Source organism: Lolium perenne, chromosome 6, assembly GCF_019359855.2.
Source record: "Lolium perenne isolate Kyuss_39 chromosome 6, Kyuss_2.0, whole genome shotgun sequence".
In the NCBI taxonomy this organism is placed as follows: Eukaryota; Viridiplantae; Streptophyta; class Magnoliopsida; order Poales; family Poaceae; genus Lolium; species Lolium perenne.
In genome coordinates this window covers 12,132,277-12,145,571 of record NC_067249.2, presented here as the reverse complement: position 1 = coordinate 12,145,571, position 13,295 = coordinate 12,132,277, and the positions used below count along the sequence as shown (strand labels likewise).

At 43.6% G+C, this 13,295-nt stretch overlaps 2 long non-coding RNA genes across 9 annotated transcripts; one reads left to right on the top strand and one right to left on the bottom strand.

Moving 5' to 3' along the window:
* Positions 1-2,380: 2,380 nt before the first annotated feature.
* On the top strand, positions 2,381-6,389 carry LOC127310785 (uncharacterized). Of its 8 annotated transcripts, XR_011746456.1 has the most exons (11): positions 2,383-2,728; positions 2,812-2,864; positions 2,939-3,006; positions 3,160-3,249; positions 3,395-3,532; positions 3,622-3,763; positions 4,082-4,219; positions 4,302-4,536; positions 4,657-4,832; positions 5,694-5,790; positions 5,886-6,389. It is a non-coding gene; the product is annotated as an uncharacterized lncRNA (long non-coding RNA). The 8 variants fall into 8 exon arrangements; XR_011746460.1 differs by having other exon boundaries at positions 2,381-2,864; positions 3,625-3,763; XR_011746457.1 differs by having other exon boundaries at positions 2,381-2,864; positions 4,067-4,219.
* A 1,628-nt stretch (positions 6,390-8,017) lies between these two features.
* LOC127310739 (uncharacterized) lies at positions 8,018-8,635 on the bottom strand. The gene is made up of 2 exons (XR_007857401.2): positions 8,438-8,635; positions 8,018-8,349 (listed from the first exon to the last, which is right to left on the bottom strand). It is a non-coding gene; the product is annotated as an uncharacterized lncRNA (long non-coding RNA).
* Between the last annotated feature and the right edge of the window lie 4,660 nt (positions 8,636-13,295).

Below are 13,295 nucleotides of genomic sequence, written 5' to 3'. Positions count from 1 at the left end.
ACCAAGGAGGAAGGTTATAGATACATAGAGTCAGCGGCCAGGTGCTATGGACTGGAGCTCTGCTCCCGAAAGGATTAAAGCCATCGTACTTAGACCAAATCTTAAGTTCCTTGCGTCATCTGAAAATGACTTGAACTCTCTCGTCGATTTTTCTCCACCGCGACCCGTCGGCGGGGTGTCTCAGCATCACATCTTTCTTACGGTCCTCTTTGTGCCATCGCAACAACTTGGCATGCTCTTTGTTACCGGAACAAACGTTTCAACCGTGGTATTATAGGAGCATACCACATCACCTTCGCAGGAACCCTCTTCCTGGGGGTGGACTCACCCTCAACATCGCCAGGGTCATCTCGCCTGATCTTATACCTCAATGCACTACATACCGGGCATGCATTCAAATTCTCGTACTCCCCGCGGTAGAGGATGCAGTCATTGATGCATGCATGTATCTTCTGCACCTCTAATCCTAGAGGGCAGACAACCTTCTTTGCTTCGTACGTGCTAGAGGGCAACACGTTCTCCCCTGGAAGCATCTTCTTTATTATTTTCAGCAACTTTTCAAATCCCTTGTCAGAAGTACCATTCTCTCGCCTTCCATCGCAAAGCAATTCCAGCGTGGTACCCAGCTTTTTCTCGACCATTTTCGCAATTTGGGTACAACAGTTTGTTGTGATCCTCTAACATTTTCTCCAACTTCAACCTCTCCTTTTCATTTCCGCAGTTCATCTTCGCATCAAGAATGGCCCGACCCAAATCGTCATCCGGGTCATCAAAAATCGGCTCATCGAAAATGAGCTCTTCTTCAGCTTCGTCTTCCCCCATTCTACTACCACCGTCTTCAGTGAATAAGCTGGGATAGTTGTCACTATCCTCTTCTTCTTCGTTGTCTTCCAATATAACCCCTCTTTCTCCGTGCTTGGTCCAACAATTATAGCTGGGCATGAAACCATTCTCCAGCAGGTGGACGTGAAGGGTCTTCGAGGTAGAGTAATCCTTCATATTCTTACAGGAACTACATGGACAATACATGAAACCATTCGATTTGCTGTTTGCCTCAGCCACGTTGAGAAAATAATGCATGCCAGTAATGAACTCGGGATGGCACCGGTCACCGTACATCCATTGTCGACTCATCTGCATTTTATATGTATATCAAAAATCATTAAGTACACAACATCATGGATATATGAGTGACCAACTTAATTAATATTCAAGTTCATCACATAAAACTAAGTTTTTTTTATAAAAAAGAAGAGGCTCACCGAGGTTGTACGGTGCCGGCTAGGGGACGACGCTAGCGATCGACGGCGGTGAGGACGGGGATGATACTAATTAAAACCTACAAAATATACCATAATTTCAGCTCAAATTGATTATAAAAAAAGTAAAATCCCTAACTTAGGCATTTCATCAAACACCTTGCTAGCACTAGAAAAATAGTACGAGTTAAACTACCAAAGAAATGAGCTAAATTAGGAACGCCGGAAGAAAGGATGATATTGCTAACCCTTGGATAGATGGAGGTCGTTAATCTTGTTAAAATGGTGGAGAAAAATAAAGATTATTGGAGTGTGAGAGGTGGAGAAAAATTTAGAGTGTGAGGAAGAAGAGAAAAATGAGAGCCAGCAGGGGGCTCGGGAAGGGATCTGGGCGATTTGATATAGCTGGGTACCCTTTGGTACCGGTTCGTGTTACGAACCGGTACCAAAGGTCCAGCCCGAGCCCCACCACGCGTCTGAATTTTGGCCGAAGACCTTTCGTACCGGTTCCTAACACGAACCGGTACGAAAGCTCCTCACGAACCGGTACCAAATCTCCTCGCCCGCCAGAGCCATTGAACCGGTATAGATGACCCCATTGGTACCGGTTCGTAAGGGAACCGGTACCAATGACTTAGATGGATGAGAGGTTTTCTACTAGTGTTGCTAGCAAGCCACAAATATATAGCTCGCTGCTCCAGTAAATATATTGCACATGCTCATAATAATTGAGCTGGTTGATTAATCTACTTGAGCATATAAAGTAATTGCGCGGTACAGCAACTGGTTAATTAGCTGGTGATGTGGACGCATGCAGCGTGTTTGATTTTAAACTATGAGCGTTTTGGTTTCCTGAATTGAAAATCTGGCAACTGCCTGGCCCTTTGGAGTTTCGACTTATCACAGGGTTGCCGTACCAATTATATAAATTCTTGTTCAATCAGTCGAAGTGCATGTATGTCCATTGAGAACAAGCAAGTGCGTGTATGGTAGGCCTATCTCAGAGAGCGCTCCACGATAGATACAATCGCGCGCCGGGATTAAGCGCTAGCTTCCTCTTGTGATTTCATTTGTCCACGTGTTGAGCCATAATAGGCCACCGACAGATGGAGGCTTATCAGTTAACACCGCCCCCGCATAGCTCTCACGCGACCTCTCCTTCATCCTCAGGCCACCATCTCCCCCCCCCCCCGATGGCATTCCGCCGCCGCTCCATCGCCTCCCTGGCGCAGCGGCCGCTCCATCATCTCTCCTCAGGGCCTTCTCTTCCTATCTCTCACTTCTCCAGTGATTCCCACCCCAGCAGCCCGCAACCTCTATCCAGGCCTCGCAAGATCTTGTCAACCCCCAACTAGGTTGGGCAGAGGCCTCCAGCCGAGTCGGAGGAGAACACTACCACTGAGGGATCAAACCCTAGCACCGCAGGCGGCTGTGCGGAGGATTGAGGTCGACGATGGTGGTCGCAGCAGGTCATCAGCTCAGCTCGCCCTCTTCTCTCCCACTGCCCCCATCACCATCATCCTCTCCTTCATGCGTTCTTGCTCGTCTTTAGGCATGTGTGCGAAGGCTCGCCATGGACAATCAAGACGGCGGAGTGAGGCACAGGTAAGGAACACAATGAATCTGATGTTATATATGTGTGGGAGAAAACGCGTTGATCCCTAATCTTATTCCCTTAGTTTCACATTTGCTGTCCTACAACCCTGCTCCTTGTCGTCTGCACTGCGTAAACAAATGCTTTGATGAGGTGAGCCCACAATCCTTGGATGTGACTGCCAACACAGAACCATACATGCCTCTCTTCCTTCTTTACTTCCCTTTGTTCTTGCTCAAATTGCATCCAGGTTTATTGAGTAGATGTGTGTTCTAACAAATTTTTAATTATTGATTGACTTTGCAGGATGCTTAATTGGTCTGACAACCGTATATTGCAAAATGTACAACTATAGGAACATCTAGCAGCAAGTACTTAAGGTTGTATGTCTCCTAGGTGAGCTCAGTTTCCCCAAGTTCCTGTGATTCATTTTTCTAGGTGTCAGTCCTGGAAGTTAAGTGTTATTTTTTGTCTAGCCCAAGTTTATTTTGGTCTAGGTTAATTTATTACTGTATTTTTGGTTCCCTTCCTAATTTCCCAGGTTGAATCATTCACTATGAGTTTTAAGAATGGTTGATCAAATGGAGACGTTCAGCTCTAAGTAAAGCAGACCTTATGATGGAGAAGATATGTAGGCCAAATTGCTGGCACGATATTGGGCATAGCTGGTGCAGCATAGGTTATTTTCTGTTCAAACCATATGTACTTGCATCTTGGATGGATACACATTTTTTGAACTTTTTGAAACATGCATGTTTTTTTTTTCAGTAGTGAAATTCCTTCGCTGAGGCATTTAAAAAATGGACATTGTTGCAATGTTATGTGCTGGTGGTCCCTGGTCCTTTTACAACCTTGAGAAAGGCTGAGTAATGAGACATAAGAAATTTATAGCCTCTTTATTTCTTCTCAGGTATGCTTCGCTAAAATTTTTCATGGATTTTATGTTTGCAACCTGAATGTTAGAATTTGGAAAATTAGCATGGGTCATGAGATTGGAAAATGGATTTTTTTCCTATACAATTGTGTTCCAAACATTGTAGATACAGAGTTATAAAAAATATTTTAAATACTATATATCAGTATTTTCATTTCATCTATATATAAGCATACTCTTTTAAATGTTATCCTTTATATATTCTTTCTATCATTTTCGTCTATTTCATTGAATTATTATCACTTATATTTGTTTATTTCTATGATGGTTGAATGACAGAAGGTTTGTCTATAGGTTGATGAAAGTTGCATTAAACATGATGGACATCGCCCACAATGACATTGCATGTGTGATGAACTTGCCATCTCATAAGTGGGACAAGACCAGATAGTTTGTTGGCGAGATCAGCGATGTGATTCAGGCAAATTAAGGGTGCAATGAACCATCTGGAGATGTTCAGTTCTCAAGTGTACTCACAAATAAGTAGTTACACTGACATAAGATTTTGTTTCAGATTCTGTATGACAACGACGCAAGGAAGTTCTGAATACACGTCACAGGTGCCCCTTGGCTGCCTGTGGGTGTTCGTGATGTGGGAGCAGGGTGAACTCCACACATAGGTCTACATTGTGAACCACAACCGAGTTGACATGGGCCTTAAAAGGAGCTGAGTGACCTCTGCGACGAGGTGCGGTTGCGCTGGAAGAATGCCATCAAGTATGGCTTATTTGACAACCACACCAAATACGGTATGTACACCTATAATATTAGAGCACCTTTAAGATTCAACTTTCAGAACTCAAGATACCTCTGTCACAAAAAAAGGGAATTCAAATAGCTCAGCTTAATATTGGTTCCATTTTGCACAGGGTAAAGCAGTGAGGAGACTGTCAATGAGCTCAACACAAGGAGTGGACGAGCTGAAGAATGAGCCTTGGTTTCCAAGCTTAAGCAGAAGAACGTTGTTAGGCTTCTTGGTGTCTGCTTGGAGTACCAGAAGCGGCTTCTCGTCTACGAGTACACCTCAAACCAGAGGCTTATTTCAGTTTGTATCTCCATCTTCTCTTCAGCGTTTCATGCTTTCTTAACTTATTTCAGTTTGTAGATACAATAGTATATATTTTCTTGTACAGATTTCATGTAATCGATATAGGGTAGACATGGCTAATTAACTCAATTTCATTTGATTTGCAGCTTTATAAACAGCTAACTTGTAAATATTACCACTTATGCCAAATTTATTCCAGTTAATGCAGGACTCTAATCAATGGTTAGGATTAATTATCTGTGAGTTAAATTGTGTTGTTAATTTAGATTAGCCAGCTAATGTGTGCATCCTACACTGAGTAGCTCGGACTGGGCAGAACCAGTCGTGATCTAGAACTGATTTCCTGCACCCTATTTAGTTAGTTTATTGGTCAATGCATGCATCCAGCCTAAAACTAAAAGAGAAGCAAAGTTTCATCTCTGGAGTCCCTAAATAAGGTCATAAGTTAAATTGCGATGGATCCAAAGCAAAGTTTCCTACTTGTAATATATGACCAATCCTGCTTTCACATGTTGCATTGTGTTGTCCAGCAGTTTATTTTTTTAGGCTACACTGAAGTTGCAAAAACTGTTAATTCGTCGACTTAAACTTTGGTTTAGCAAAGGTGGTTTCAGATAAAACATCTAAATGCCCATGGATGTCATAATTATCTAGCAAATGATTGTCAATATACTGTTTCAGTTTTCGTATACAAACGGCTGAGTATAGTGTTATCCAAATGCCCACCATCATTCTTACCTATATTTGGAGCTATACAGTTTTTATCTGTTTCAGTGTCGTTTAAATTATGGCATCATGTTCTTCTGATGCTGCTATTATATTGATTCGTCTGCTTATGGATAGCTCCTGTAAGTGCAGATATGGTTGGTGACCTGGAACGTTGGCGTTCTTGGCCTGGTCACGCTGTCAGGCAACAGAGGAAGAGGGGCCTGAGCAATCAGAAATGGACAAACATGTACAACACATTTTTCAAACTGAACTTGCCAACTTGCATGTGCTCTTACATAAGAGCAGATCGCAGTACTGATAGCAATCTCCACGGCGTTACAGATCAGCCTGAAAGACGAATCTCTAGGCGTGGACTCAATCACCAGAAGCTTGTCCGTCAAGTGCAATAGTGCCAGCGGCGCACGGCTGCTGAAATGGCACAATGCTCCTTTTCTACTGAACTTCACATCTATTAAATGTTTTTTGCTCATGTATCTCTGCAGACCTACTTCGGCCTGGCGGCAACGCTCCGGTGACCCTGGACATGGCAGTATGGGGAAGGGCCAGATCTTGGTGAACGGCCACAGCGCAGGGATATGTGTGAAGAGTTTGCAGGGAAGTGGAAAAGCGATGTCAGTTCATCATAATACATTAACTGGTTTTGTAAGTTGTTAAACCTGCAAATACAATGCTCAGACGTTGTGATTGGAGTGCACTTGGCCGGCGAGGAGGTGCTTGTTAGACCATTAGACATTCATGTACATGCTCGAACCTACTGCCAGGATTATCTATTTTTTAAGATGGCCGACTAGGATGTCCACAATCATGGCATGTTGCTATTTCATATTTGCTGATCTTTTATATATCTTAGATATGGTTGTGCTTCGGTGTTAGCTTTTGTAAGTAATGAACTATACTCTACTGAAGTTAAAAGAGTCAGTCTATCAGAAAGAGACACGGCCAGATTGGTGTTCGGATGTTATTTGGGCGCAGAAGACCAGTAAGGAGGCGCCCCATGGGGCGCCCCATCCACTAGTATGTGATAATGTGAATGGTTCCGAGAGCCAAGGAGAGGATGCCTGTCTCTGTCTGTCGATTAGCAGGTAAGTCTACGCTGTTCGATGATCAATGGGTGCTCACAATTTTTACGAGCAAAAGTATCTGACCGCATCGTCCTCGCCAACCTGCTTAATGCACGCATTAACATGGTACGGTTGTCCTTTATATCTTATCATCAAGTCCAGTGGTCAGATCAGACCTTCCATCTAAACCTCCGACATGTTTTTTGAATTTTAACTTCCGACATGCTTCTGTAGCTAGACATGTTTTAAATGGATGATTCATCAACATCATTTTTTTTATTGAAACACATTACAGAATTTGTACTGGATAATTGATGCGTTGTGTCTCACTGTGCATTGAAGGTTGTAAATGATTTTGTCTTAATAATCTTCTACGCAAGATAGATATAATTCTTTTACTTCTTCATGTGAAATTAGAGCTCTTCTACGGTGATTGGCATGGAACCTTGGCTCCGTCTAATCGAATCTAGGTTCCGTCTAATCTAATTTTCCGTAACCGTTGATTAAATTGATAATAATATTTGTGTAATTCCTATATTGCTTTAACAGTTCTAAACGTACGTTGTTGAGGTCAAAATCGATGGACGGTCAGACGATGGCAAAAAAGAGGCCCTCGACATCATATCCCCTCTTTCTAAAAAAGAAAGACATCCTATGTATGCTGCCTCCTATGAGCGCCGCCTCGGCGCCACCGCCGTCGCGCCGCCAGCCGTCATCCAGCCCCTACCTGACGAGCGCCGCGCCCTCCTCATCGGAGAGTTCCCAGCCGCCACTACAGCGATTGCTCGCAGCGCCCTCTTTCCCGCCGCGCTGCTCCGCCGCTGCCGGGGTTGCTCGCGCGTCTCCCAGCTCGTCCTGAGCTCTACCCCGCCTCACAAGATCACGGCTTCCTCGTCCCCTACCAACTGAAAGATCACTGCTCTAACTTGAAAGCACTTCCAAGTCTCACAAGATAGTACGATGTTTGGAGGAAATTGCAGGTGAAACTGGAGAAACGTCTGGGAACCCAGAGAGCGAGTTGCCCCTCATCTGTCCTTTCTTCGGCATCATCTACAAACTGCAGGACTAGGACATCAGCATGAAGCTGGAGCACCCAGCTCTACGACCCCAACTCCATATGGGCCATCGACCCCAAGAAGTGTGGTCCAGGGACTATATCTACAGGGATTTCACTGAAGATGTGAAGTGATTGCTACATTCACAAAACAACATGATTTGATTTGATTCCTACTGTCGTAGATGGGTGACGTGTCGGCACGACAAATTTTGGTGCAGCTAGTAACTGTTTATAGGGTATGTACATTTTACAAACGATTTCTTCATGTATTTAGATCTGGTGTAACCGTGGTCATGCTGAGATTGGCATGGAAAGAATGTACAACAAAGAGTGTTGTTTATGTAACCATTTTTTCATTTCCTCATAAATCGCATCATATCACTGAACAGAACCAGTACAAGCATATCATTCCATCATCGTGTTCAGATAGCATTGCCAAGAAATTCAGAACAACATTATTAGAATTAGACAATAGAACAAACTGCAGCAGACAGTCAAAGAATCAGTGATCAGTTGGTTCTTGCTCCGGCCCCGGCTAGTCCTGGAGGCGCTGCTCGTCGGCTATCGCCTCGCTCGACGCCGGGTCAAAGCAAAAGAAGCAGCTGTCAGCCTGAGCGGCAGCGTCCTGCTCCGACCGCTAGTGTCTGCTCGTGGGTTTTGGTCCCTTCTATAAAAATTATAAAGAGAGCACATGTGTGACCTTAGTTTATGACAATATACTGAATACATATTCATAGGATCAGAGTTCTAGGTACCTTAGTGCAAATCCTCTTGGCTTGCTTATAGTCTTTCAGATTCAGCTTGCAGGCTACCGAGTTAAACCCAGACGCCTTTCTGTATGGTCGATGCTTGAGGCGGCATTTCTGTCCTGCCCTTGTGTATGGAAAATATTACCAGTTCAAGGTATTCTTGGATGCTGGAGCTTCGCTCTATAAGCACTTTCCGGTTCCTCCTGCAAGCTTACAATGGTAACTGACTTTCAGATCTTAGAAAATGACAGGACCACAATATAGCCAAGTGCTTTTCCGTGTAAGCAAGTAGAAGGTTCAGGTTTACTCCCCCTTTGCGTTTAACGAAAGGGTGACGTGGTAATCACTAATCAGTGCCAAACCGTGTCATGCAGATGACATGAAAACTCGAAAACCACTAGAGGGGGTAAATTTATCTGGTTTTGAAAGTTCAGTGGTCTAGGTAAGCCAACAAACAAACTTCAGGGGCTTATCCAGACAAACTGCATACTTGCGAGGAGTTGCTATTATGGAATTTTACCGAGCAGATATGCCATAGCAGTACTAAACAGCCAGCCTGAGCATATCACTAAGAAATGACAGTGAAACTGATCCTTTCAGTTTAAACCGTGGAATAGAGCTTGAATGAAACTAAAAGATTTTTTGCAATTTTAGGAGACATAAAGTTGCTAGAGTGATGCTTGTAATCAACCCAATACGAAGAACATACTCCCATGATTGGCCCAGCTTCTACCTTGTTGCCTATGCCTATGGGCATCATGCTGATCAAGGAGGAATTTCACATAGCTCAAACTGTTGAATATGAATGCCTTTTGATGGTGATATGATCCTAGAAACATAGCAACAAAGAATACATGCCTTGCAAGCTTTCAGCATTGGTCGCAGAAAGGATGTTCTGAAAAATAGAGCTTCAGCGAGAGAGGACAAACTTACAGGGAGCTGTAACTTACAGGATATGGCCATGTCCACCGCCGCCACCGCTCCTCCCCTCGCCGTCCATGTCCAACGCCGCAGCCGCCGCTCCTCCCCTCGCTGGCCTCAACCAACGCCGATGCTCCTTCCCTCGCCGGGCGCCTCCGTTGTCCCCTCCATCCCGCTTTGCCCTCCGTCGCGGAGATCGACGGGAGAGACCTCCGTGGACGCCGCCTCAGACGCTTCAGTCCGACGTCGTCCCCTCCCCTACGTCGCTGGGACCGGTCCGTCATCTTCCCCTCCCCTCCGACGCGGCTCCCTCCTCTCCGTCGCCCACCACTCCCCTCCGACGCGGCCCCCTCCCCTTCGTCGCGGGGCTCGGCGGGAGGTCCGTGCCCTCTCCTCCGTCGCTGGAGCAGAGCACATTCAGAGAGAGGGAGAGATGAGAGTGAGAGATGAGAGACGGAGAGGATGAGATAGTGAGAGATTTGGCTTGGCCGGTGAGTTATTAAAATTTTGGCGAGTTTGATAATTTTTTGTTGCTTTAAGATTTGTGTAGTATCATCAGCTAATTTGGCCACTGAAAAGGACGCTTGTATTTTATAATATTCGTAAAAAAAATATGAGGTTCCGGTCCCACCAAATTTGGTTTCGGTCCCGTAATTTTGGTTCCGTCAGTTTGGTTCCGTCTAATTATCACCGTTAGATCTAGGTAAATGGATGGTTATTAAAAATCTCAATCACTCTAAAACTTGTAGTGAAATTATTAGTGGCTCATTTTGCATTTAAATTGTGCTTCCTACAAGAAACATATACACGTGGGAAATGGTTACGAGGTTATCAGATTTAATAATTGCGCAAAGAACTTACCTAGTTATGTTTAAACAACTGATAATTGTAAGACTAAATTTTGCTATGTATAATACTAAAAACATAGATGAATTTAGTAATGTGTGATTTCAGATTTCCCAAATGGATGTGTGATTTTCTTGCACATATGTATCAAAAGGTCACTTGCTCTTTTTAAGCCCCACATGGACACATGTGAGTATGATGTTAAGATAAGAACACTCTTGTGCTAAGGAAAAGGTAACATTCCTTGGTTGGACTAGTCTGATAGTGAAAAATATGGCAGGCCTCGGCGTATCTTCTCCAGGGAAAACACTTTATAACTATGGGATAAACCACGAGGTTAACAATGGCCACCGTAACATGCATGCTCTTTCCAGAGTGGCGGCATGGCCAAAACCTTTTGAAAGATCGATACTCACTTAGTCCTATTATGGTTGTGGGGCTATGGGGGTAGCCATAGTTTTTTCTCTCTACTTTTGTTACCCTCGTTTCATTAAGCCGACTGCTGCAATATGGCGAACTTAGGGATTAGATGAAGTCTTTTAAACTGAATAACGTATCAGATACAATTTCTAGGGTTCTGGAAAGTCACGACAAATCTCAACTAAGTCTCTATATCAAATCTCAACTAGGGTTTGTTGTTGGTCCATTAAACGCCATGACATATCGGATGTTCATTCTATCCATTCAAGTAAGGATGGGAAATGAACCACATCCTCTTCTCACGTAATCTTGTTCTCTTCCTATGGAGTGGCTTCTGGGAAACACTTTGTATGGAACAATTGATCGGGACCCGGATAATTTCGCAGTTTGTTGGCTATCATACAGATCTTTTCTGCCTAAGCTAGACGCATCTTATGGATTGATTTCACCCCATTATTTGGCTCTCTCGGATATCCGTAAAAAAATTGCTGGTGAAGTTTTTATTCTTAAATGCCTACTTTTTTTTCGAAATGGGGGTCTGCCCCGGCTTCTGCATCATGACGATGCACACAGCCCTTTATTAAAAATATTCGAAGTAGTATTGTTTACAAATCACGCATCATCAAGGATTGATACAAGAATCAACCATCGAAAGAAACACATACTAAGACTACAAATCAACATAGTCTTCTAGTATGTCGCCAACCAGTCTAGCACAAGATATCCTGGACGACCATCAGGAGCCGTGTGCATCCAGAAACCATGGCATCCCGCTGCCCCTCCGGAGAGAGTAGGGCCCAAAGTTGGACCCAATGAGAAACCATATGGATAACCTGCAAGAAGTGAAAGGAAGATTTTTTATTAAAAATTATATCATTCCTGATCCTCCAAATAGACCAACATAAAGCAGAAACTCCAACCCGGATATATGCCTTAGATTGTCTATCTACTCCATTTAACCAGTTACCAAACATATTAGTAATATTGGTAGGAGGTGGAAGATCATAAGTAAAATTCACCGTACGCCATAAGAGTTTAGCTAAAGGGCATTCAATAAAAAGGTGTTGAATGGTCTCCTGTTACCCACAGAAGACACATTTTGTACACCCATTCCAATGACGTTTAGCTAGATTATCTTTGGTTAACAGCACCTTATTACTCAAGAACCACATGAAAATCTTAATTTTTAACGGAACTTTAACTTTCCATAGATATTTTCTCAGAAAGAGGGTATGATCGCACATAAGATCCTCATACATCGACTTCACTGTAACCAAACCATTAGATGTCAAATTCCAAACAAAACGATCATCCTCCTCATTCAATTGTACCATCATTAGTTTCCGACATAATTGTAACCATGAAGTCCATTTATTACCATTTAGGAATCTTCGAAACGTAATATTCAATGGCGACTGACCAAGAACCTGTGCAACTGTGACATTCTTATGGTGAGCAATATTATATAGAGACGGATGCTGTTGAGCCAGAGAAGTCTTGCCTAACCAGGTATCTTAACTGCCTACTGATTGCATCTTATAGAGGCGTGCAGCCAAAGCATCGAGCAAAAGGAAAAAAGTGTGCCGAGGCAAGTGTTTGGGGGACTTTGGCCGCTACATGCCTCGACTGTGTGCCGACAAGAAGCGAGAAGTTCCTGCTCATATATTTTCCTCCTCCTTTAATTTTGGATTGTTATGAATTGTAAGCTGTTATCCTCAACGTCTAATACTCTTTGTTGGGACATGTTTGGAGTTGTACGATTTTTTAAGCTGGGCAATTTACATAGCATTGAGACTCTCACTCCTGGGATAGTATTTACCCATGCAGATAACTCCTTCAATTAAATTATCTTTCTTTGGCATTAGCTTGAACTTTTTTTTGCTAAATTCCACCGATCTATTAATAATCATCAACAGTAGTATAAACAGCCCAAAAAGTAATAAAAATTAAAAATAGTTATTTGAACCACCTAGCGAAGACTACAAACACTACCATGAACCGAGGCGCGCCACCGTCCTCGCTCCTCCATCACCGGAGTTGGGAAAAGATTGTCGTAGTAGAGCTTGTGGTAGACTCCAGTAGACATGCGGGGAGTCGCCGTGCTAAGACCGTAAAGGACCAACGCACTAGAACAGCAACCATCGCCAATGATGACAACCGTAGATATGAAGAGAGACTTACATGAAACCACACCAACGAATACGAAAACCAACTAAATCTCATGAGATCCACCGGACATACAACTCCACGGGCACTCCATTAGCGCTAGATGCATCACCGGAGCAAGGATATGGCGATGAGTAACTTATTCTGATTACAAGATGTAGCCATCGCCTCACCATCTCGAAAAAGACATAAAACAACCTAAAAAGAACGGAAACTCCCAGCCGGCAAGAGGTTGTGGTCCGCCACACCTCCAAGGCCCCAAGGACACCGGAGGAGGAGGGGCCCAGCGGCATCGTTGGCAAGGAGAACGGAACCCTAGATGGCTTCTGGCCACCGCCTTTCCAGATCGCCTCTTCCGCTCACGCTCATGGACTGGTTGCTTGAACTTCTTTAAAGGAAGCATCAATTTTATTATATGTTATCTTTTTTATTGAGCTTGCATGATTGATATTCAATTCTTCATTTGTTAGTTCTTTGTTCTGCTTTTTGAGTGAAATTGGTTCTCTGCTAC